The sequence below is a fragment of the Lynx canadensis genome, chromosome X, assembly GCF_007474595.2.
Source record: "Lynx canadensis isolate LIC74 chromosome X, mLynCan4.pri.v2, whole genome shotgun sequence".
Taxonomy (NCBI): domain Eukaryota; kingdom Metazoa; phylum Chordata; class Mammalia; order Carnivora; family Felidae; genus Lynx; species Lynx canadensis.
The window spans coordinates 14,076,217-14,101,078 of NC_044321.2; the positions used below are offsets into that span (position 1 = coordinate 14,076,217).

The 24,862-nt window shown below is 38.6% G+C and overlaps 1 pseudogene; it reads left to right on the plus strand.

Moving 5' to 3' along the window:
- Positions 1 to 339: 339 nt before the first annotated feature.
- Positions 340 to 1,008, plus strand: LOC115507363 (annotated as a pseudogene).
- Positions 1,009 to 24,862: the final 23,854 nt, after the last annotated feature.

Here is a 24,862-nt window from a genome sequence, read left to right on the forward strand (position 1 = left end):
ATATATATACATATGCGCACAATGGAATAGTACTAAACCATAAAGATGAAATATTGCCATTTACAACAACATGGATGGATCTAGAGTATAATGCTAAGTGAAATAAGTCAATCAGAGAAAGACAAATATCATATAAATTCACTTATATATGGAATTTAAGAAATGAACGAAGAAAAAAGAGAAGAATAAAAATCACTCTGAAATTCAGAGAACAACCTGGCAGTAATCAGAGGGAAAATGGGTGGGGGAATGGATGAAACAGGTGAAGGGATTAAGAGTACACGTATCATGATGAGCACTGGGTAATGTATAGAATTTTCTAATCACAAGCAGGGGAAGATGGCAGTGGCTGTTCCACAGCAGCACTGGACCATAGAGTAGCTGTGCAATGGGCAGCTACCCAAGAAGGACATTATCAAGTTTCTACAGGACCACAGCTCAGATTTCTTTCTTTCAGAACATAAGTTATTAGTAAACATTAAAAATGTGGCCAAAACAGCTAACAGGGACCATTTGGTTTCAGCCTATAATCATCTTTTTGAATGAGTTTCAAGGGTACTGAAAGTATAAGTATCTGAGCAGGTGAAAAATGTGAAGTTTAATGAAGACAAACCCAAAGAAACCAAGCCTGAAGAGGCTCTAAATGAGGGTCCACCAAAATAAATTCTGTTCTTAAAAATGGAGATAAAACCAACTTTCCTCAAAAGAGACAGGTTGTTCACTGTTAGTATACAGGAACACTATAGGATAGGACTGTTTATGATATTAATATTCAAACAAGTTCAAAGAAGAAGAAAAATGCCAAGCCTTTAAGTTTTAAGGTTGGAACAGGCAAAGTTATCAGAGGATGGGATGAAGTTCTCTTGACCACGAGTAAAGGAGAAAAGGCTCGACTAGAGATTGAGCCAGAATGGGCTTATGGAAAGAAAGGACAGCCTGATGCCAAAATTCCACCAAATGCAAAACTCATTCTTAAAGTGGAATTACTGGATATTCTTTGAAATAGCAATGCTTCAGGTATAAAGACATCAGCAACAATAAAACATGGCCCTGAAGAAACTTATATAACTAATTTGAGCTGGTTACTGTTGTAAGGGAAGAGTCAACTGGAAAATTCAAGAAGTCAAATATTATTTACTCTATCCCCAACTTTTAAGATATGCAATCCATCATAATTCCCTAAAGTGTGAAATATTTTACTACAGCTGCATAAAATATTGGTTATGGGGAACTGATTTTCCTTTTACCTCAGGTTGTAAACTAAAAGGTTCAATAAAAATGTATCAAGTGTCAAAAAAAAAGAATTGTTAAATCACTATATTGTATACCTGAAACTAATAGAACACTGTATGTTAATTATATTGGATTTAAAGTTTAAAAGAAAAAAGTAATGTTCTTTTCTTCTATTTTGCTAAGAGTTTTTATCATGAAAGAATGTTTAATACTGTCAAATGATCTTTCTTCATCTGTTCAATAATCGCATGATCCCCCCCTTATTCTGTTAATGTGATGAATTAAACTGCTTGATTTTTAAATTTTAACCCAACTTTGCATTCCTGGGTGAAGGCCTACTTGATCATGATGTGTCATGCTCTTTGAACATTCTTATACAGGTCTTTTGGTGCACTGTGCACACATTTCTTTTAGCTACATATATAGGAGCAGAAATACTGAGTCATAAAGTATGGACATTGATTTTAAGGAAAGAGTACGGCTTTAGGGGTATTGAGTCAAGGCTTAAGGAAGACTTCTGGAGGTATATGTTCAACAGGCAATTAAAAATGTGGCGCTGGAGCTTGGGTAGAAGCCAGAGGTGTGGATTTGGGAGTCATCAACAAAAAGCTTACATGTGAAGCCACTGGGATGGAATGCTCTGTGTGGGGGAGGATCAGGGAAGAGAGAAGAGGACTCCAGATTAACACTTGAGAAACACCTGTAGCTAAGAGGCAGGAGGACAAAGGACCAGGAGAGAGAGGCACGACTTCAAATGGGTGGGACAAAAACTAAGAGTATCAACTTTTCAACATTATGGATAAAACAAGGAAAAGAACTCCTTAGTTTTGGTGACCACGGACCTTCATACTATTTTCTCCCTTGCTATAGCTACTGCTATGCTTTTCTGTTTAATTTTCATCTTTATAAAGTTCTTCGGTTACTTTTGGAGTCATGCCAATTTGCAAGACTGTTATCACCCTGGCAGCTGCTAAGAACATTCTATTCCACCCCACAGAAATACTCAGGACAGAGTATTTAATGAGGACTTACTAATTATAGGCCTATCAGTCAAAATTATGGCCCCCAAAATAGCAGAATTTCAAAAGTCAGCTGAAGGTGTATGTGGCACAGGACAAAGCAGCCACACAAATGGATAAAGAGAACAAAAGGTTCTCTTTAAAAACTATTAACTTCATAGAATTGGGTAGCTGAAGTTTCATAACTTGATATACTGAACTTTCCTTCATGCTACCTCTTGCAACTTTCTGTCATACTATGTAAGGCTCCTTTTCAAAGGCAACTGGAGGAAAATCACAAGAAAAGACAAAGGGGAAGAAGAGGGGCAGGTCAGCTGAGTTCTGTGGATAAAAACATTAGAGAAAGTTTGGGAAGATTTCACTAGCTTGCCTCTACATTCTCTTTGAGCAGAAAGTAAAGCAACATATACACTATAGGTCATTAGGTACACAGCAGCATCCTTCAATATGCAGTGAATGTTATTCCACAAAATAAATATCATGCTTTTACTGTATTCCAAGCAAAAGAAAGATAATTAACCCTGCAGTAAATATCTCTCATCAACAACATAAAAGCTATGTTCCATGCCTTTTAAGGCAATGGAAACTAAGAGCATAAAATAAGTGATAAAGAAATAAGATGGATAACTTCCAAACCAGAAGAAGAAAAAAAAAAACTTAAATAAACAGGAACAAGAAAGCAAAAATTAAACCCAAATGTATCAGTAATCTATGTCTTTAACCACTATCTTTAATAGATAAGTAAGTCTGTTTATATTGAGTGGGTGAAAACAAAAGCTAGAGATAGGCTTTTTACAAAAGGCACACCTAAAACACAGTGGACATACTAAAGCTAAAATAAAAGGAACAGGAAAAAATATACCAAATAACAAAAAATCTATCTAGCATAAGATTAATATAAGCAAAGCAAAATTTAAAGGGGAAAGACTTAGTAGTAATAAAGCAGGACCTTACTTGATGATAAAAAGAACAATCTACCAAGTAGCTTTAACAATTTTGAACCTCTATGCATTAATAACATAGTTTCAAAATATATAAAGCAACATTTTTATAAGATATTCACCATTATTGAAGATTTTATTAACTTCTTTCAAAAAGTTACCAATCAGGTGGGCCAAAAATATACATATTAAAAATAGCAACGGGGGGGGGGGGTGCCTGGGTGGCTCAGTTGGTTAAGTGTCAGACTTGGGCTCAGGTCACGATCCCATGGTTCATGGGTTCGAGCCCCACGTCAGGCTCTGTGCTGACAGCTCAGAGCCTGGAGCCTGTTTTGGATTCTGTGTCTCCCTCTCTCTCTGACCCTCCCATGCTTGCACTCTGTCTCTCTCTCTCTCTCTCAAAAATAAATAAACATTATTATTTTTTTTAAAGCAAGGTGTGCCTGGGTGGCTCAGTCAGTTGAGCATCTGACTCTTGATTTCAGCTCAGGTCATGATCCCAGAGTTGTGGGATCGACCCCTAAGTCAGGCTCTGCACTAAGCGTGGAGCTTGCTTAAGATTCTCTCTCTATCCCTCTGCCCCTCCCCTGCTCATACATGCATGTGCAGGCATTGTCTCTCTCTTAGAACAAAAAAAAAAAAAAACAATTGCAAAAACTTAATCATGTCAGATTCCAAGAAGGCTTTCTGATTAATCAGAAAATATGACATAAACTAAGTCACTGGAAACTGGAAAATACAACATAAACTAAGTCACATTTTGGGGTTCAGAAGCAAAACCACTTTAAAACTCAATAAAATGGGAAATGACTGCAATAGTTTTATTTTACAGTTTACTGCTTTTCTTTGATTCATTTTCCTATCCAGTTGCAAACTGTCAAATCATTTCAACTGCCATCTTCTATTTCTGTTATACATTCAGATATTAATTGACTTGTTTCTCATAAGCTTGCAAGGTGAAAAAAATATTGTTCTTATTTATTAAACTCAAGTAAATGAAACCCGCCTTCCACTCATTACCAGAAAAAAACAATTCTTTGGTGGTAGAGGTACCAGAGCTTGTTGAAAATTATCTGAATGGTATTCTGGATATCCAATAGCATCTTTGTAGCACCCACTCATACCCCTAACCCACCAGCATTTTAAAGCCTATTTTGCCACCAGGGTAGCAAGTTGAAAGTGCTGGGAAATTAACCTAACAGCCTTAAACCCAGAACTCAGTGGATTTGCTATATAAATGCTTCAGCTTTCTCACCCTCAGGTGGCAGAACCTTGAGGCACATTTTCTACACCCTTCCCAGTGATCCCCAGCAGGCTTAAGGTCAAATAGCACACTATAATGGCTCCTTCCCTTGCCCTTCTCATTTCTCTCCAGTGTTTCCTTCCCCTTCCAATTCAATCATTTGCACTTGAATCTTTGTCTCAGGTCGACTTCTACAGGAAACCAAACTAAGAAAATCTCACTGTGGAAAAAAAATGCATGCTTTACACAATTTCTGCTTGTTGCTTAATGTCAGAGATAATGGAGTCATTAACATTTGTTTCTGATCTCCTAAAACACAGAGATTCCACAATAAAATGTAGTGAGCATCCCAGTGTGCATAGCAGGGAACTAATGGCCTTATTTACAACAGAGCACCACAAAGTAAGTGCCATACTGGGCGACTGCAGAGGGAGAAAGAAGAGTAGAATATTAAGGAATTTACTAAGGACTTGGGTCTAGGGAGAGTTTAACAATTCTTCATGCTATGGGTATCACAAATGATTCACGTGTGTGCTCTAAAAAGCTGCACAGGTCAATGCTCCAAGGGCTCCTTGAGATTGCAATGGGGGTTCACATGGCGCCGATTCCAAGTGGTAATTGCTACACTCAACATCACTGCCACTTTCAGTGGACTTTCCCTAGGGACCTTCCCTGAAAGTAGAGACCTTTTCTGGGCAAACCTGCTCACTCTCTGTAAGATCAGAGAGAAGCCTGGCTCCAGACAGCTCAACTCTCATACCACTTCTGGAGTAAATTATTAAGGAACATTTCTTCTGCCCTTTATGCTTTACAAGAAGATTTGCAACCATTCATTGCTCATTCCTTACAACGGTCCTGAGGAAATGCAGGGGAAAGCTGGGAGACTGTGGATGAGTTACTTGGTTCAAATACTTTCCAACATCCTTACACCCTTCCTTGGACAGAACAAAGTCTCTAAAGATCATGCCAAATCTTCCTTTGAAGTGACATGTAGGACAGTAAAAAATAGTTCAAAAGATCTTTCATTTTCTGAAAGAATTTAAGATCTTGCTTCTCCACTCTGCAGTTTAAATAGCTTTATAGAGATTTGGGGGGTTATATTTACACTCCCCCTCCTGCTTTGTATCCATGTTTTAGAAGGCCAAATCCATTCTAAGATAAAGCTTTTTCCCCAGGAAAAGTGACTTTGAGTTCTTTGCAACGCGTGGCTTCTGCTTCTGGGGCTATTGTTTTTCTTCTCCAGTGGGAGAATGTTATCCCCTTGGCTGAATAAATGAAGCACGTATCACAAACCGTGGCAAAGAGGGGAAAAAAGAAAATGAGAAGGAAACAAATGCTTAAAATGACAACCAGAAGAGAACTTCCCTTGTTCATTCTTGTCCTTGTTCCAGGGAGCAACTAGTGCAGGCAGAAAGGGCACAGTGTTCTTGCTCACTTATGATCAGGACGGAGAAGCTCAGCAGTCAGATGCCAGTTATGCTTAGCATCACAAAACTTCCCTTTTTATCTTTTATTGTTTTCAAACTTCATATTCATATTTGGAAGTCAGAACTTGGCTAGAGATAGGAGAGGGATCATAGGCCAATGGTTTTCAAAGGGCAAATTCCTTGTTAAGCAAAATAATCTTATTTGAATCTTCAACATAAAAAGCAGATTTAAAAGTGGCATGCTGTCTAAATTTATTTTGTAAGTTCTAAGTCAGATAAGAAGCACCCAAGGCTTAGCAAAATTTTTTTTTTAAGTATATGAAAAGAAGGAAAGAAGAAACCTAAAATCCTACAACTGTATGTAATATGATACTGACACAATGAAAGCTACTACAAGTTCCCTTTTTGGGGGGACAAGGACATTTAATTGAGCGTAGTACACATAAGTTTGAGAAGGTGTTTTACATGAGCACTAATCCAAAGGCCTGAATTCCTGAAACAAAACAAACATCTGACAAAGTTGTAACTTCACAAAGTAATGATACATCTACAAGAATGTGACTGCAATAAACAAATTAAAGAAAAGCTATGTACTGGATACTGTGGCGAGCCACCCAGAACCCCCTTCAAGAACGACACATCCATCTCCCAGATGCTATGAGTGCTGCCTCCCTGCTACATCACCCTCGGCCCCTCTACATGCTCCTACCTCCCCATTCCCAGGGTAGCTCACATCCAATGACTGGTGGGTGAAAAGGCATGAAGCCCTGGCCCCCTTGCCTCAAGGACAACCAGGAAGCGTCATCCCAGCTGCGGAGCTCCGGTGATTTGGGCTGAGGTCTTGGTTAGTACTGCATCACAGCTCAGCTCCTCCTCCTGCTGAATCCCGCTGCCTTCCCCGACAAGCACCCACCATTAACTTGTGCATGTAAACATCTGCCTTCGGGTCTCAGACACGTGAAAGTACAAGCAATACCCATGGAGCCTACACATGGATCCAATAAGCACTCTCATTTGGCCATATTTAACTCGGTCGCTCCACATAGTTATATTTATATACAGTATTTAAAACATGTATATACATATTTCCCCTAATTTTTATTTTGAAAATTGTCAAGCCAACATAAAGAATATCATAAATGCTCATATACTCCCACTGAGATTCAAGAATTCTTAGCATTTTAGCATACCTTGTCCTTCCACATCTACATTTTCTTTTGCTGTACCACTTGAAAGGATGATTAAAAACCTCATACCACTTGTCTTCTAAACACTTCTGCATGCATCTCCCAAGAATAAGCACAATATATACCACCACCACATTATCATCACACATAAGAAAACTAACAATTCCATTAATTACAGGCTTAAAATATTTTAAATGTTGTTATCAATGATACTCTAATCAAACATTTGTGAAATCCATGGGGTTTCTTAGAATGAAGTTTGAAAAATACTTTTCTAGAGTAATACCTAGAAAGAACAGGCCCATCTGAGGGGGGAAAAAAAAATCAGCCTTCAATTTCATCCATGACCTGGTTAGTATACAAAGGGTAACTAACAAAGCTTGATCCCCTCCATCCCCAACAGACCCAAATAGTATTCTACACCCTTGTGTATCAGACCCATCACACATTAGAATACCGACCCGCATACACAGATACACGCTAAGGTCTAAGAATTGGTTAATATCCTTTAATTAAAGTGACAAACTGGTAAGTGTGCTTATGTGAACACTTCTGTTCTCAAACCCAGTCGGTAAATTTGGTAATGGCTTTTCTTATTAGGCTGGTATTCTTAGGCAGATCAAAAGGGTGTTTAAACAATAATTACTCTTGGAACTCAGTAAGTTTACGTACAGATACTGCATGGCCAGGCATCACAAAAACATATCAATGTGTTATGTCTTCCTTAAATAAACATCATCCATCACTTAAGTAAACCAACAATTAGGTTGAAAACACAAGTGCTAATACAGAAAAGTGCCATCCACTAAAATGTACATTTTATTTCAGGAACATCTCTTGAGAAAGTGCCTTACTTGGAAACTCACTTAAGTGGTGCCATTAAAAACTTGAAGTGTCAACAGTCTTGGGAAATGGAATATATTAACAGTGCAACTGTACAAGCACCTCCTCAGACTGGGCTTTAATAGTCCTGTTCAAGTCAGGTGTTTCAGTTAAGCAGAGCCCTTATCTGGCCATTTAGGGATAAGGAAAATATATTGGACCATAAGTATGCATAAGTATCCATAAGTATGCATATATATGCTTCTCTTATTCTCTCCCCCCTCTCTTTCTCTTCCCTTCCCACACCTCCACACCACTCTTCCTGTGTTTGAAAAGGGAAAATAAAAGAAACCTACCATCACCTACATCTTGAAGGCTGGCAGCTGCCATTTCCTTTAAACAGACATCTGAAATAGCTTCTGTTTAAAACAACAAGGATTTCAAGGATTAAAAAGCAAGTATTTCAAGGGTCAGATGATGGGTGGAATGTAAAATGTTCATTCCACTAAATACAATCCCACTATGATCCAGTCCCTCCCCTAGTCCCTTCTAAGCCTGATGTGGATGCCAAAGGCCATCCCTGAAGGAGTCACTTGGGGCTCTGCTTAAAGGGAAGGTGGTGTCCCCCTTGTAGCCTAAGGTAAAGTCATTCCCATTCCTGCTGTCCCCCAAATCTCTCTAAATTACAGAGCAAGGGAGAACCAGTAAACCTACACTTGTCAATGCAGTGAGCTAAGCAGAGCAGAGAGCTGAACTTAGTAGAGCCTGTGGCTTTCAAATATTTTTGAATTGTGATCCAAATAAGAAAAGCATTTTACATGGCAGTCCAGTTCCTATATACAGTAGAAATACAAAACTAAGATGAACGTTTTCCAAAATAATATTGTCCTGTGATATTTTCTATTTCATTTCTTAGAAATACTAGTCCCAGGGGTCCCTGGGTGGCTCAGTCGAATAAGCGTCCGACTTCGGCTCAGGTCATGATCTCACGGTTTGTGAGTTTGAGCCCCACATCCGGCTCTGTGCTGACAGCTTGAGCCTGCTTCAGATTCTGTGTCTCCCTCTCTCTCTGCCCCTCTCCGACTCCCTCTCTCTCTCTAAAATAAGTAAAAACATTTAAAAAATTTTTTCTTAAAGAAATGCTAGTCCCAACTCATTAAACTGATTTTATCACCCACTGACAGGAAATGGCCTGCAGTGTGAAATACATAATGCTAGAAGGCATTGAAATACCAAAACTGTATTTTTGTCCTAGACTGGATTCATAGATCTTTGGCTATGGCTTTATAGAGAGCTGCTAAAAATCCCACTGTTTAACCAAAGGAAACTTTTCTCATAAGACATCCAGGTGAGGTCTCAGGACCAGCACGGCCCAAGTGTGTAACTATCCATTTCAGCAACGCTTCTTCTAGAGCACGTATTCCAGTTTCTGCTAATATTAGTTAATTAAAATTGGCCTATTTTTTTAAGTTTATTAATTTTGAGAGAGAGAGAGAGAGAACGAACAAGTGGGGAGGGGCAGAGATGGAGAGAGAGAATCCCAAGCAGGCACCGTGCTGTCAGTGCAAAGCCTGATATGGGGCTCAAACTCACAAACCACAAGATTATGACCAGAGCTGAAATCAAGAGTTGGATGCTTAACTGACTAAGCCATCCAGGCTCCCCCAACTTGGCCTATTTTTAATTATGCATACATTCCCATTGTCAATGATTCAAACAAGAATGCCTGTCCACACCTATTCCTATTCACTGCCCAGGATAGCCACAATAAAACCAGACAAGTATCTTCCATCTCTTGTGATACGTTCACATATTACACATAACCACACCCATGGTTTTTAATAACGTAAATGGAATTGTATTACATTTACTGTTCTGTGACTCACTATTCAAACTGAAGAGATGAGCCTTTTTTGAGTCAGGACATGATTGTCACATCAGTCTATCTAGACTGGCTACATCCTTTTTTTTTTTAATAGTAATTTGTTGAGGTATAATTTATATACAGTAAACGCACATAACTTAAGTACAGCTTGAGAACTTTTTACATATATATATCCCCATGTGATCTACATCCAGATCAATACATAGAACATTTCCATTATCCCAGAAAGTCTCCCTCATGGCCCTTCCAGTCAATGCCACCCCTAGAGAAGTATTCACTACTCTGACTTCCAACACTATACATTGGTTTTCCCTGTTAAATCTCACATTCATGGAGTCACAGAGTAGTTATTCCTCTGTGTCTGGATTCTTTCATGCAACCTAGTTATTTTTTTCCTTTTTTTTTTTTAATGTTTGTTTATTTTTGAGGGGGAGGAGGGGCAGAAAGAGGTGGACAGAGGATTCTAAGTGGTTTCCGTGCTAACAGCAGAGAGCCCGACACGGGGCTTGAACCCATGAACCGCAAAGTCATGACCTGAGCCGAAGTCTGATGCTTTACCTACTGAGCTAGACAGGTGCCCCTCATGCAACCTAATATTTTTGAGATTCATTTGTTTTTCCATGTATTGGTAGTTTTGCAGGGGATTTTGTTTTTGTTTTTATTGCTAAGTGGTATTCCCATCACAGTGTGGGTTGTTTTCAGTTGGGGGGGGGGTGCTCTTGTGAATGAAGCTATGAACATTCTTTTAGAAATCTTTCTGTGGACATGTGCACTCATTTCTCTTGAGAATATACTTATAATTGCTGGGTTATAGGTGGTGTATAACTCTACTAGAGACTACAAACATTTTGCCCCAGTGACTATGTCATTTTACATTCCCACCAGCAGTGTATAACCTTCCAGTTGTCCAATCCTCATCAGCACTTTGTATTGTCTTTACATTAGCCATTCTGGTGGATGTATGCTGGTATCTTGCTACAATTTTAATTAGCATTTTCCTGGTGACCAACGACGTTGAGCACTTTTTCATGTGCTTACTGGCCATTCCAATATGTTCTTTTATGAAATACCCATTCAAGAATGTTGCCCATTTTTTTAATTGGGTTGTTCATTGTTTTGTTATTGGTTTATAGAATTCCTTAATATATAATGGAGACAAGTCCTCTATCAGACATAAGTATTGTGAATATTTTCAATCTCTGGGGGGCATCTGGGTGGCTCAGTTGGTTAAGCATCCAACTTTGGCTCAGGTCATGATTTCACAGTTTGTGGGTTCAGGCCCCACATTGGGCTCTGTGCTGACAGCTCGAAGCCTGAGGCCTGCTTCAGATTCTGTCTCTCTCTCTTTCTCTCTGCCCCTTCCCAATTCATGCTCTCTCTCTCTCTAAAATAGATAAAAAACATTAAAAAAATGTTTTAATGTATTTTCAATCTCTGGTTTCCCTTTCACCTTAGTATCTGCCACATTTTCAATGGACGTTTCTTTTCCCAGTGTAGTAGCAGTTTATTAATATTACCAGTTCCCTATTAAGGGATATTTATACTCCTGGGTAAAAATTTGTGCTTCAGTGGAAAAGTGTTCATTGTTTGAAGCACATCATTCTTGGTTATCTGGTTCTGATTTTCCATTCTGTAAGTTGTATATAACTGATAGCAATGGAAAATAATTTTTATCTATAGACATGCAAATAAATTTGTGGAGATTCAATTAATTCCTTCTCCAACTGTGGGAGGAGCCAGTTTTGCCTCCATTTGCACTTTCATTTCAATATTACTAATCTAATAAAAATATGTTGTTTGGTTATCCTTTGAAATGGTTGTGACATCTTATTGGTTCCCTAACAAGTTAAATAAAATCTCTAACATATGTTCATTTTATATCTGAGAGCCATAATTTTACTTTCAAAAAATATTCTTTAACACATTTCTAATTTTTTATCCTATTGCAGAGAATGCTACAACACTTATCGCACTAATTTCTTTGCATAGAAGTCTCTCTCAAAACGAACATGTCCTCATGCTCTCTCACACTCCAAACTGAACCAACTGTGAGGAATGGATTTAACTAGTTCAGCTCCATGAAAGCATACAGGATGAATGCAGACAGAACCCCTATTTTTACAGGGGAAAAGGTCAAATTAGGCTCAAGCCAAAGAGATCAAACTAATGGTGGAATTTCAGGTGTGGTAAGGCAGGGTGAATGAGGAACGCCCCTGCTTACTGCACACCTGCTACTCCCAGACCGTTGAGTTAGGCAAAGATAGGAAGGTCAGGCTAGAGGGGGAGCTTCCGTAAATCTCACATCTGCACTCATTGTGGTGCAAAACAGCTTCTCCTTTTCTTCAGCCCACAAATTTCATGAAAGTTCCTCTCATCAACAAACTCTGAACTGGAACCATACTGACACAGGAGTTATGGGAAATGTGGCTCTCAGCTTCTCTTCTGCAAAGCAGAAATTCTAAAAGTGGGAGGTGGTGATGCTTAGGTGAAACCTGGCACACAGCTGGAGCTCATTAAGTGGTGACCATCATCACCACCATCCACGAAGCAGCAGGGACACAAGCACTTAACTTCACAGCAGTTGGAGTATGTACTATTTTTCTCCTAGGTTATCTGTCCGTTGTTCAGTATCCCCCTTCTCCTACTTCACTGTGAAGGTACCAAACAAGGACTCGGGAATCACAATCCTAAAAGGCAAATGCTGGGGTGCCAGTCAGTTAAGTGTCTGACTCCTGATTTCGGTTCAGGTCATGATCTCACGGTTCATGGGACTGAGCTCTGGGTTAGGCTTTGTGCTGAGTGTGGAGCCTGCTTGGGATTCTCTGTCTCCCTCTCTCTCTCTGCCCCTCCCCAACTCGTGCTTGCTCTCTTTCTCAAAATAAATAAATAAACATTTTTAAAAGGCAAATGCCAAATAAGTCAGTAGTTTGGGAAAATATACTAAAGGATTTATAGGTTTGTGTTAACATCCCTAGCATGAAAGTGAGTCCTGGCTTTGGTGCTAGCAACTCTAGGACTTTGGACAAACTACCAAACCTTCCGGTAACTTTTTTATTGAAATGTTCAAGAGGCTGTGATACTTTGAGAAGAGCACATCATTCCCAAGAATGCATAACCTCAGTCTCATCAAGAGAACACTAAACAAACCCAAATTGAGGGACATGCTACAAAAAGACTGACCAATACTCTTCAAAATGTTAAGGTCAGGAAGAACAAGGGAAGACTGAGAACTGCCACAGATTGGAGAGTAAGGAGACATGAGAATTAAATGCAATAGAGGATCTTGGATTGAATCATGTAAGTGAAAAAGAGCTTTAGTGGAAAGCCTGGCAAAATACAAAAAGTCTGGAGTTAATAATATTGAACCAATGTTAATTTGAGTTTTCATAATTGTGCCATAGTTATTAAAGCTGTTAACATTATGAGAAGCTGGGTGAAGGGTGTATAGGAACTCTGTACTATTTTTACAATTCTTCTCTAAGTCCAAAATTATCCCAAAATAAAATGTTAAAATATAAAACTGTGTTAAACAGTACCAAAATTGAATTCATCATTTTGCATTGGGCCGTGCAAATTATGTACCCAGTCCTACATGGAAGTCTATGGAGAACTGGATGAAACTCCTTTCCTGGGGTGCCTGGGTGGCTCAATCAGTTAAGTGACCAACTCTTGATTTCAGCTCAGGTCATGATCTCAAGGTTGGCGAGATGGAGGCCCGTGTGGGGCTCTCCACGACAGCACAGAGCCTTGTTTGAGATTCTCTCTCTCCATCTCTCTGCCCCTCCCGCCCCCAAATAAACTTAAAAAAAAAAAAAAAAACCCGGCCTGTGACACAAAATAATGAAGCAGCAGCAAAATGATTCCCACCAGCTTGAAGGGAACTTGGAAGGAACAGAGACAGGAGCTTCTCCACCCGAATGGGTCTTGCGGACAAGAATAAGAATGGTTCTGGGTCAATGGCTAAAGACCAGGTGAGTCAAGTAGTTATCTCAGCTGATGATGGCTAAGAAAAATGACAATAACCTGATTCTGAACCCCCTCCTCACTCTTGGCATTGTATAAAACCACTTAAACTTAGAATCAATTCTGGAGAAAAGGATGAAAATACCCACCCACTGGTATTCTCCCAGACCTACCTCTGTTCACCTCCTGGGCTCTTCACTTGCATTCTCGGCAAACTCAAAAGCCTTGAATGACTAAGGCTAAGTTTCTACCCGCAGCGCGTAGAGGTTCAAAACAGAAATTAAGAGTGATGTCACCAAGACGGCAACACACAGGTCTGTGATTTCACCGTCCCTCACTGGAACAACCATTCCTGAACAAGACCACTGGGAGAATCTTGAAGCACAGGCTGAGGCACCCCCCTGCACCACAGAGACCAAGGCAGACCGCCCGAGATGGGTAAGAGAACTACACACGGACCGCAGTGCCCCTAACCCAGACCTGCGAGCACCACACGGACAGGCCTCCCTGAGCCTCAGGTTCCTTCCTTCCCTGGGAAGAGAGCCCGGGCGACAAGCGGTGCCCCAGCACCGTGGGTAGCTTCGCGGAAGCCCCCGTTCTGGTCTCGGCCCGCAGGGATTGCAGGAGAATCTGAGGCGGGCTGAGAAAGGGCGGGGTGGGGGGGGCGGTCTCAACAACAAGCACGCAGACCGGCGGCCGAGGCTGTAGCCCCAAGCGGGGGTGCTGCTCACCTGAGGAACTCGACTCGGCAGGGTGCACGTCTGCCGGACCCTGGTCCTCAAACAAGGAGTTGTGCCACCTTGGAGCCGCGACCGCCCAGGCCCCGGCCGGGTACTGAGTCACGGCCGCACCCGCGTCGAGGAGGCCGTCTCCCGCCATACCAGAGGCACTGGCGGGAACAGCTCGAAGCCTGCGCCTGCGTACCTGAGCGCAGCCGTAAGTGGGCGGGGCTGCTTGCCCGCGGGGCGGAGCAGGTACCGCAGGTGGCAATAACATTGTTACTTAAATATATGGTAACAGTTTACGTGGCCTTTGGCCAGTAAGGCTTAGATTTTCAGCTGTTTTTCACTTGTCTTTAGAGATCATTTCTGCATCTAGTAGAGGACCATCTCTGCAGCACTCCGGAACAGTGGCAATCTAAACCACGTTCACGCTCACTACCTCCTTTACCCTAATTTATTATTTTTTTAATTTCCCGTCCCGTCCCAATGTTATTATTTTATTACAAATAAAAATGTGTCATATATTTAAATAAATATTAAAGTATAAAATGATATTATGCTTTAGTAACACTTCTTTTTTACCCAAGAAGGGTAAAACACTTCCAAAGTTTTCAATATCCTTATGACTATACCCACAATAGTAAGTCACTGTTGCTGGGTTCAACTATTCCATTTTGCTTATTAAGCAAGAAAGTAAACATTCCAACTGTACCACTTTTATGGAACGGGATGAAAAATATGTTATTAATTTTTTTTAAAAAAACATTATGGATTGCATTAGTAAAAGAACAACCAAAGCATCAGTATTAAGAATATTTTAAATATTTATTCTATTTATTTGTAAAATAAGACGACATATGAAAGATAAACTTATTTATCAAACACAAGTCTTGTGAACAGCCATTTAAAATCTTTAACATTGAACTAATACAATAATGGAGCGATCCTGTGGCACTTTGAAGACAGAAAAGGTTTCATTTAGTTTAAAATAAAATATGCAGCACCTTTATGAAATTTATTTTGCTCAATCAGTGTGACTGTAAAGTTGTGCACAAAAAAATAAAAATAAGTTGTGCGTATATTATGATTCAAACTAAGAAATCATTTTAAACACTTTCTTAAAAGAAATAATGGGAAAAAAAAGGAGTGGGGGCACCTGGGTGGCTCAGTCGGTTAAGCGTCCGACTTCAGCTCAGGGCACGATCTCACAGTCCGTGAGTTCGAGCCCTACGTCGGGCTCTGGGCTGACAGCTCAGAGCCTGGAGCCTGTTTCGGATTCTGTGTCTCCCTCTCTCTGACCCTCCCCCGTTCGTGCTCTGTCTCTCTCTGTCTCAAAAATAAATAAACGTTAAAAAAAATTAAAAAAAAAAAAAGAAATAATGGGTATTATAAACTGTGCTAGCCAATACAGCACCCACTATCCACATGTGGCTATTTTAATTTAATTTTTAATCAGCTAAAATGTGGTAAAGTTTTAAAATTTAGTTCCTGTCTAATTAGCCACATCTCAAGTATTTAAGAGCTACACGTGGCTAGTGACATTACCATTATGTTGGTAATAGTATTAGACAGGACTGGTCTAGTAACTTATATCAGCAGCCACCCTAATAAAGTTAACCATGTAAATCTTGGAAACTTTTGGTGAATATAAAGTTTTTGTTCTTGTAATTTTGCTTCTAATCCAGGGGATATTTCAGATAACACAAAATAAAAATCAAATTTGAAATCTGCATATAAAATTTGAAATTTAACCTTGTCTAAGATATAATTTTATTACTTTTCCATATTAGCTATATTACCAGTAGTTTGTAAAATTATTTGTGAAAATGAATGGTGAGGCCAAAGATTATTTTAGATGAATTAATCTGAATAACTCTGTCCAAACTCTTTGGCCCTCTATGGAAGATTTTTTTTTTACTTGAATTATTTACTTTTTAAGATCACTGTAACATAGCCTAAACATATAAAGATATGCATAGAAATACTATAATTTTATTAACCTAAAGGCAACTAACAGCAAATTATATATTTGGGTAACAGAGTCATAAAAATTATATCTTACATCTTATTTTTCTAAAATTAATTATACTATATTTCACTAAAATATTCTAAGTTGAGTTTTCAAAAGATAATGTCATTTGAAAAATGTATCTATTCTACAAATTAACCATATAAAACAATCCTAAACTATTTCACAAGTCACCAAAATAACAAGACTTGTCAACTTTCACACAAATTACATTGACTGACCTATTTATTACTTTCTATTGAATTTCTTCTTTGCCTTATCAAAAAACTGATCTAGGATCAGAAAACTTATCTAGGAAAATCCATGGGTCATAAGCAAATGACTGCAGATAAAGAGTGAACTCCCACAAGGAAAAAAATTTGCTTCTTAACAATAACTAAAGATGCTATAAAATGAATGTAACTGAAGACCATTTGATAGGTTGAAAGCTAAAAGATGGCATTATAACTAACAGAATATTTCTCTTTTTTGACAAAATGTTTCTTAAACATAAATGATCAAACAATGAAATTATACAGTATTTCTATGGCTCACACATTCAAGAACTTTAAAGTGCTTAAGCTAAAAATAAAATCCTACTCATGAGCAAAATGGAATTTTTTTTCATTCTCCAATATTCTTGCCAATATCCTTTAAGATCACTTTTTTCTAATTGAATCTCTGATCAATTTTTTTTTCATTTAAACACTGTAAGATTTAAATTTGTATGCATTTCAACAGTAAAATCAATCAGAAAAACACGGTCTGTTTATAAAGCTTCACCCAGACATTTCAGAAACAACAACAGGGGTGCCTGGGTGGTGCAGTCGGTTAAGCGTCCGACTTCAGCCAGGTCACGATCTCGCGGTCCGTGAGTTCGAGCCCCGCGTCAGGCTCTGGGCTGATGGCTCAGAGCCTGGAGCCTGTTTCCGATTCTGTGTCTCCTTCTCTCTCTGCCCCTCCCCCGTTCATGCTCTGTCTCTCTCTGTCCCAAAAATGAATAAATGTTGAAAAAAAAAATTTTTTTAAAAAAAAAGCAACAACAACAACAAAAATGTTAGTGTCTTAATCTGGTCAGATTCTTTTTATTCATAGTGATATATTCTTAAATTTAAATTACTTCAATGGAACCAAAAAGCCACCTGATAGGATTTTCTATGTTGACTCTTAGAAAACTGCTGTGATAAAATATTAACTGGAGGTAATTAGAAGAATGCTGTTTTTTAATCAGGAGTAAGTCAAAAAAACATAGGTCTCATGTCTGGAAAGCTTGGGTCAAACAATGAGATGTCAATCCTATGAATCCCCTATGGATGGATGTATAAGAAAACCAACATGGGAGATTGGTTATGTGCAAACCATACCTCCCTGCTGAGTCAGTGGAGCTCAGGCCTAAGATCTACAGTGACGATTCACTTGACAAATATTGAATATCCACTACCTACAAATTCCTACACTTGGCATTACGGTTTGCCTATCCAACTATGGCTCTCTACCTTACCACTGTGTCACTGGTGCTCAGATTTCCTCTGTCACTAAGAGCTAAATGTGCTATTCTCATTCTATATTTTTTTTTTAAATTTTTTCCAACGTTTTTTATTTATTTTTGGGACAGAGAGAGACAGAGCATGAACAGGGAAGGGGCAGAGAGAGAGGGAGACACAGAATCGGAAACAGGCTCCAGGCTCTGAGCCATCAGCCCAGAGCCTGACGCAGGGCTCGAACACACGGACCGCGAGATCGTGACCTGGCTGAAGTCGGACGTTTAACCGACTGCGCCACCCAGGCGCCCCTCTCATTCTATATTAAAACAGCAGTGAAAACAACCTTCAGGAGTTTACTACCATTCCCTTAATTAGAGGTTCTTATCGGAATGCCGCCCATCACTTTGTTCATGAGATGAAACATTACACATCTTCCTAACGCAATTCTTCCTAATGCAATTCTATGTGGGCAGAAAAAGAACACTGGATATTTCTTTGGTTGTGAATGCAGAACTACACTGCCACTACAACAAGCTAATTTTGGAATTATAACTTGAGAAACTTACAGGATGATACAGCAGTAAAAAAAATGTAGAATTAGAATGGCTGACATTCAAGTACTTCAGTCAGTCAATATCTCTTGGCTCTGCCTCTGTTAAAGGGTTTGTTGCTGGAAGCGGCTATGCTTTGGATGTGGACTTCATGAAGTCATATCTAAGACTACGGATACAACTATTGATAGCTGTCACACACAACTTCCAGTCATATCCACTTTCTGATAGATCGCAGGTTGGGTAGGCGTCTCCAAGAAATTCTGGTGGTAAAATCCAAAAACATTAGTTACTCAGAAATCACTTCTCAGAGAAATGAATTTATTCAGCCTCAGTTCTATTGCTGTGTCTATGAAAGAAAGGGTCATTAAAACTTTAAAACACATGGACTATATTATTAAATTAGCTGAACAAATCTTTTCATCTAAAAGGATAATATGAAATAGCTCCATTCTTAAATCATAGTGAAATAACAATATCCCATGAACTTACTACATAACCAGAATGGGAATCCTCTCCTGCCTTCAATACCCAATGTAAACTTTTCTCATTCTTAAATTTATCAAACATGCATGTTATTCATTATAACATGACATGCTAAGTCTTTGTAACACACAAGATGCTGAAGTATCTTTTTTACTTTAATTTTTTTCTTTAATGTTTATTTATTTTTGAGAGAGAGACAGAGTGTGAGCAGGGGAGGGGCAGAGAGAGAGGGAGACACAGAATCTGCAGAAGGCTTCAGGCTCTGAGCTGTCAGCACAGAGCCTGACACGGGGTTCAAACTCACAAGCTGTGAGATCATGACCTGAGCCAAAGTCCGATGCTTAACCAACTAAGCCACCCAGGTGCCCCACTTCTATACTTTTAGAGGCAAGAAGCTGTAACTGCTAAATTTTTTGGTGCTGCTTGGTTTATCTCAGACAAGAAAGAATGAGAGTCTCTAGATCTTGCAGTTACAGGAAACCGTCTATAAGGGAAGGTAACAAAGCAACAAAGCTCAAATTAGAAAAATTTAGGATATTAGAGAAAGGAGGAGCACACACAAAGGGAAAGGTAGAGAAGAGAGATGTTATTTAACTGGAAGAGCAGAACTGTCCTCAGATACTTTTTTAGATAACTTCTTTTTTAAAACGTATTTATGTATTTTGAGAGAGAAAGAGAGAAATGAGGGAGGGGTAGAGAGGGGGGAGGGAGAGAGAGAATCCCAAGCAGGCTCTGTGCTTTCAGTGCAGAGCCCGATGCAGAGCTCAAATTTATGAACCGTGAGATCATGACCTCAGCCAAAATCAAGAGTTGGACACTTTACCAACTGAGCCCCCCAGGCACCCCTCGGTAATTTCTGAAGTAAATCTGAGGTCTTACAAAAGGACCTGATGAATAATCCAGGCCAGCATTAGTTGGGTACATTAATCTCATTTATTTTTCAGTAAGATTAAGAAGCTGGGAAATCAGGATAATGACATAAAAACAGCATAAGTCCAAAATTTTTAGCAAGGTATGTGACAAAGTTAAAAAGTTTTCATATTCAAAGGACTACTTAATACATCAGTGGTAGCCTGGGAGGAGGCTTTCACTGGTATGTCACTAGTGTTTTTTATGCTGCCAGACATTTTTCTTCACAAAAAAAGAAGTTATGGAAAGCAGGCTTGGCCCATCTGCCCATGACAGCAAAGCTGGGATGGATAACTAATAGACTGGAAGACAAATACAGCATCTGCAAAGCTTTCAACCGGCTGTAACAAGGAGCCTAAAGTGGTTGGTGTTTCCCAAAAAAATGTTCTCTGAAACACTAGTCATGAAAGAAGTTTCCTGGGGAAAAAGTTTACAGTTGTGCAAATGAGAAATGCTACACTCCAGAGTTAGTTCCCACTGAAAAATCCCACAGTGAAGAGACCTGCTGATTCAAAGGTGTCAGAAGCAGATGCGTTCGTAGGGCTTATAAACGAGGAAAGTAGCAAGGCATGCAACAACAGAAGGTCAGGACTGTGGAAATCTGGGAGCTAGAAAAAGAACAATAAACGAAGCCTAAAACGAACAAAAGGAAGGAAATAATAAAGATCAGAGCAGAAATAAATGACATAGAAACTAAAAAAATGGATCGATGAAACCAGGGGCTGGTTCTTTGAAAAAGTTAATAAAACTGATAAACCTCTAGCCAGACTTATCAAAAAGAAAAGAGAAATGACCCAAATAAATTAAATAAAGAGGATAAATAACCACACCACAGAAATACAGACAATTATAAGAGAATATTATGAAAAACTATATGCCAACAAATTGGACAACCTGGAAAAAAATGAATAAATTCCTAGAAACACATAAATTACCAAAACTAAAACAGGAAGTAATAGAAAACTTGAATAGACCAATAACCAGCAAAAAATGGAATCAGTAATCAAAAAACTCTCCCAACAAACAAAAGTCCAGGACCAAAAGTCCAGATGGCTTCACAGGTGAATTCTACCAAACATTTAAAAGAAGAGTTAATACCTCTTAGTCTCAAACTTTTCCAAAAAAACAGAAAATGAAGGAAAACTTCCAAATTCATTCTATGAAGCCAGAATTACCCTAATACCAAAACCAGATAAAGACTCCACTAAGAAAAGAGAACTACAGGCCAACATTCCTGATGAACATGGATGCAAAAACGCTCAATAAAATACTAGCAAACCGAATCCACCAGTACATTAAAGGAATCATTCACCACAATCAAGTGGGATTTATTCCTGGGCTGCAAGGGTGGTTTAATATTCGCAAATCAATCAACATGATACGCCACATTAATAAAAGAAAAGATAAGAACCATATGATCATTTCAATAGATGCAAAAAAATCATTTAACAAAGTGCAACATCCATCCATGATAAAAACACTCTACAAAGTAGGTTTAGAGGGAATATACCTCAACATAATAAAGGCCATGTATGAAAAACCCACAATATCATCCTCAATGGAGAACAACTGAGAGCTTTTCCTCTATGGTCAGCAACAAGACAGGAATGTCCACTCTCACCACTGTTATTTTTTTAAGTTTATTTATTTATTTTTTTTAGTCATCTCTACACCCAACATGGGGCTTGAACTCATGATCCCAAGATTAAGAGTTGCTCTTCCAACTGAGCCCTCTAGGCCACCCTCACCACTGTTATTTAACATAGTACTAAAAGTCCCAGCCATGGCAATCAGACAACAAAAAGCAACAAAAGGCATCCAAATCAGCACAGAAGAAGTAAAATTTACACTATTTGCAGATGACCTGATACTCTACGTAGAAAACCTGCAAGACTCCATCAAAAAATTGCTAGAACTGAAACACGAATTCAGTAAAGTCAGGATATAAAATCAATGTACAGACATCTGTTGCATTTCTATACACCAATAATGAAGCATCAGAAAGAGAAATTAAGGAATTCATCCCATTTACAACCGCACCAAAAACCATAAGATACCTAGGAATAAACCTAACCAAAGAGGTATACTCTTGGTTGAAAGACCTATACTCTGAAAACTATAAAGCACTGATGAAAGACATTGAAGATGACACAAAGAAATGGAAAGACATTCCATGCTCGTGTATTTAAAGAACAAATATTGCTAAAATATCTAACATTTAATGCAATCCCTATCAAAATACCACAAGAATTTTTTTACAGAGCTAGAACAAACAATCCTAAAATTAGTATGGAACCACAAAAGACCACAAATAGCCAGAGCAACTCTGAGAAAGAAAAGCAGAGCTGGAGGCAACACAATTCTGTACTTCAAGTTACATTACAAAGCTCTAGTGATCAAAACAGTATGGTACTGGCATGAAAACAGACACATAGATCAATAGAACAGAATAGAAAATCCAGAAATGAACCCACAACTATATGGTCAATTAATCTTTGACAAAGCAGGAAAGAATATCCAGTGGGAAAAAGACAATCTCTTCAACAAATAGTGTTGGAAAAGCTGGACAGCAACTGGACCACTTTTCTACACCATATACAAAAATAAATTCAAAATGGATTAAAGACCTAAATGTGAGTGAGACATGAAATCATGAAAATCCTAAAGGAGAACACAGGCAGTAACCTCTCTGACATCAACCCTAGCAACATTTTTCTAGATAGGTCTCCAGAGACAAGGGAAACAAAAGCAAAAATAAACTATTGGGACTTCATCGAAATAAAAAGATTCTGCACAGCAAAGGAAACAATCAACAAAACTAAAGGGCAACTGCTGGAATGAGGGAATATATTTGCAAATGACATATCTGATAAAGGGTTTCTATCCAAAAAATATAAAGAACTTATAAAATTCAACACTCAGAAAACAAATAATCCAATTAAAAACTGGACAGAAGATATGGTCAGACATTTCTCCAAAGAAGACATACAGATTGCCAAGACACATGGAAACATGCTCAACATCACTCAGCATCGGGGAAATACAAGTCAAAACTACAATGAGATATCACCTCACACCTGTCAGTATGGCTAAAATCAACAACACAAGAAACAATAGGTGTTGGTGAGGATGTGGAAAAAGGGGAACCCTCCTGTACTGTTGGTAGGAATCCAAACAGGTGCAGCCACTCTGGAAAACAGTATGGAGGTTCCTCACAAAGTTAAAACTAGAACTACCTTACAATCCAGCAATTGCACTACTGTGTATTTACCCAAAGAATACAAAAATACTAATTCCAAGGGACACCCCCCCCCAATGTTTACAGCAGCATTATCTACAATAGCCAAACTATGGAAATGGTCCAAATGTCCATCGACTGATGAATGGATAAAGAATACTGGTATGTATGTGTATAAACACACACACACACACACACACACACACACACACACACACACCAAGTATTACTCGGCCATAAAAAAAAGAATGTAATCTTGCCATTTGCAATGACATGGATGGAGATAGAGAGTATTATGGTAAGCGAAATAAGTTAGTCCAAGAGAGACAAATACCATATGATTTCACTCATTTGTGGAATGTAACAAACAAAACAAATGAGCAGAGGGGAAAAAAAGAGAAGGAGGCAAACCAAGAAACAGACTCTTAACCACAGAAAGCAAACTGATGGCTACCAGAGGGAAGGAGGGTAGGCAGATGGGTGAAATAGTTGATGGGGATTAAGGAGGGCACTTGTGATGAGCACTGGGTATTATATGTAAGTGTTGAATCACCAAATTGTACAACTGAAACTAATATTACACTGTATGTTAACTAACTAGAATTTTAAAAAAACTTTAAAAAATGTAGTGGATTGCCATCAATGGAAGTGTTCAAGGTGAGGAGAGGTGACTATATGTCAAAGCTGAGATCAAATTCCTGCTCTGGGGCAAAAGCTGTATTAGAGGATGCGTGATGTACTTCCTATTGCTAAGCTTTTATAGTTATGTCATATACAGACATAGATGGGAAGGTATAAGGATTGTTCGCTGATTGCAAATCTGCAGCCTACTAACTTTCTCCATGTAAATCATTCTCTAAAGAGCCCCTAAGTGATACTGAACTCTCATCATAGAGTGTGAACAATAATTTCTTCTATGAAATCACACCTTTGGCTACTAGACATATTTGACTACTAATTTCTGTAAGAGTTCCCTCCAAATAATAAAATCTGAGAATAAGAAATTATATTAGAATAGAATAAACTGGTTTATTCATTCAATGGGATTCCAATCAGCAGTTAAAATGCATGAACTTCAAAAACATAATGTTGAGTGATAAAAATTAGCAAAAGGATACACACTATATATCCCCATTTATGTACATTAAAACTATAGAATATTATATAGTATTTATGGATCTATCAATACAAGTAGCGGAAGTGTAAAATATGCATGCAAATGATAAATCTAACTCCAAGACTGTGGTTACTTCTGGGGAGAAATACAGGGAAAGGGATGATGGGAGAGAATTTTAATTATATCAGTAATAATTTATTATTAAAAAAAACACCTGGAGCACAAAAAGCAAAATACCTATATCTGTACTGGATTGACAAGTGATTATATTACTATATCATTTCTGTACATTTCTGTGTGTTTTATACTGAACTGATACTTTTACACAAATTATGTTGGAGGCCATAAAGTCCAGTCCTTCTATGAGTACAGGAATCGCCTCTCATCTCTGCTCACTGAGATTTTGCTCTGACTCTATTCATTCTTTAAGTTCATTTTGTCCTTATATTAAAGTAAAATATGCTTTCTGGTCATATTCTCCTCCTTGGGCCTGGCTCTGCCCAAGCCTCTAGGACAATGATGATTCTATCGTATTCTCCCTGCTGAGATAACTCAATGGCTCCCTTCTACATGGAACAGAACTTTGAGTCTTATGGGAAATTTGTTAAAATATGCCCCATGTGGATA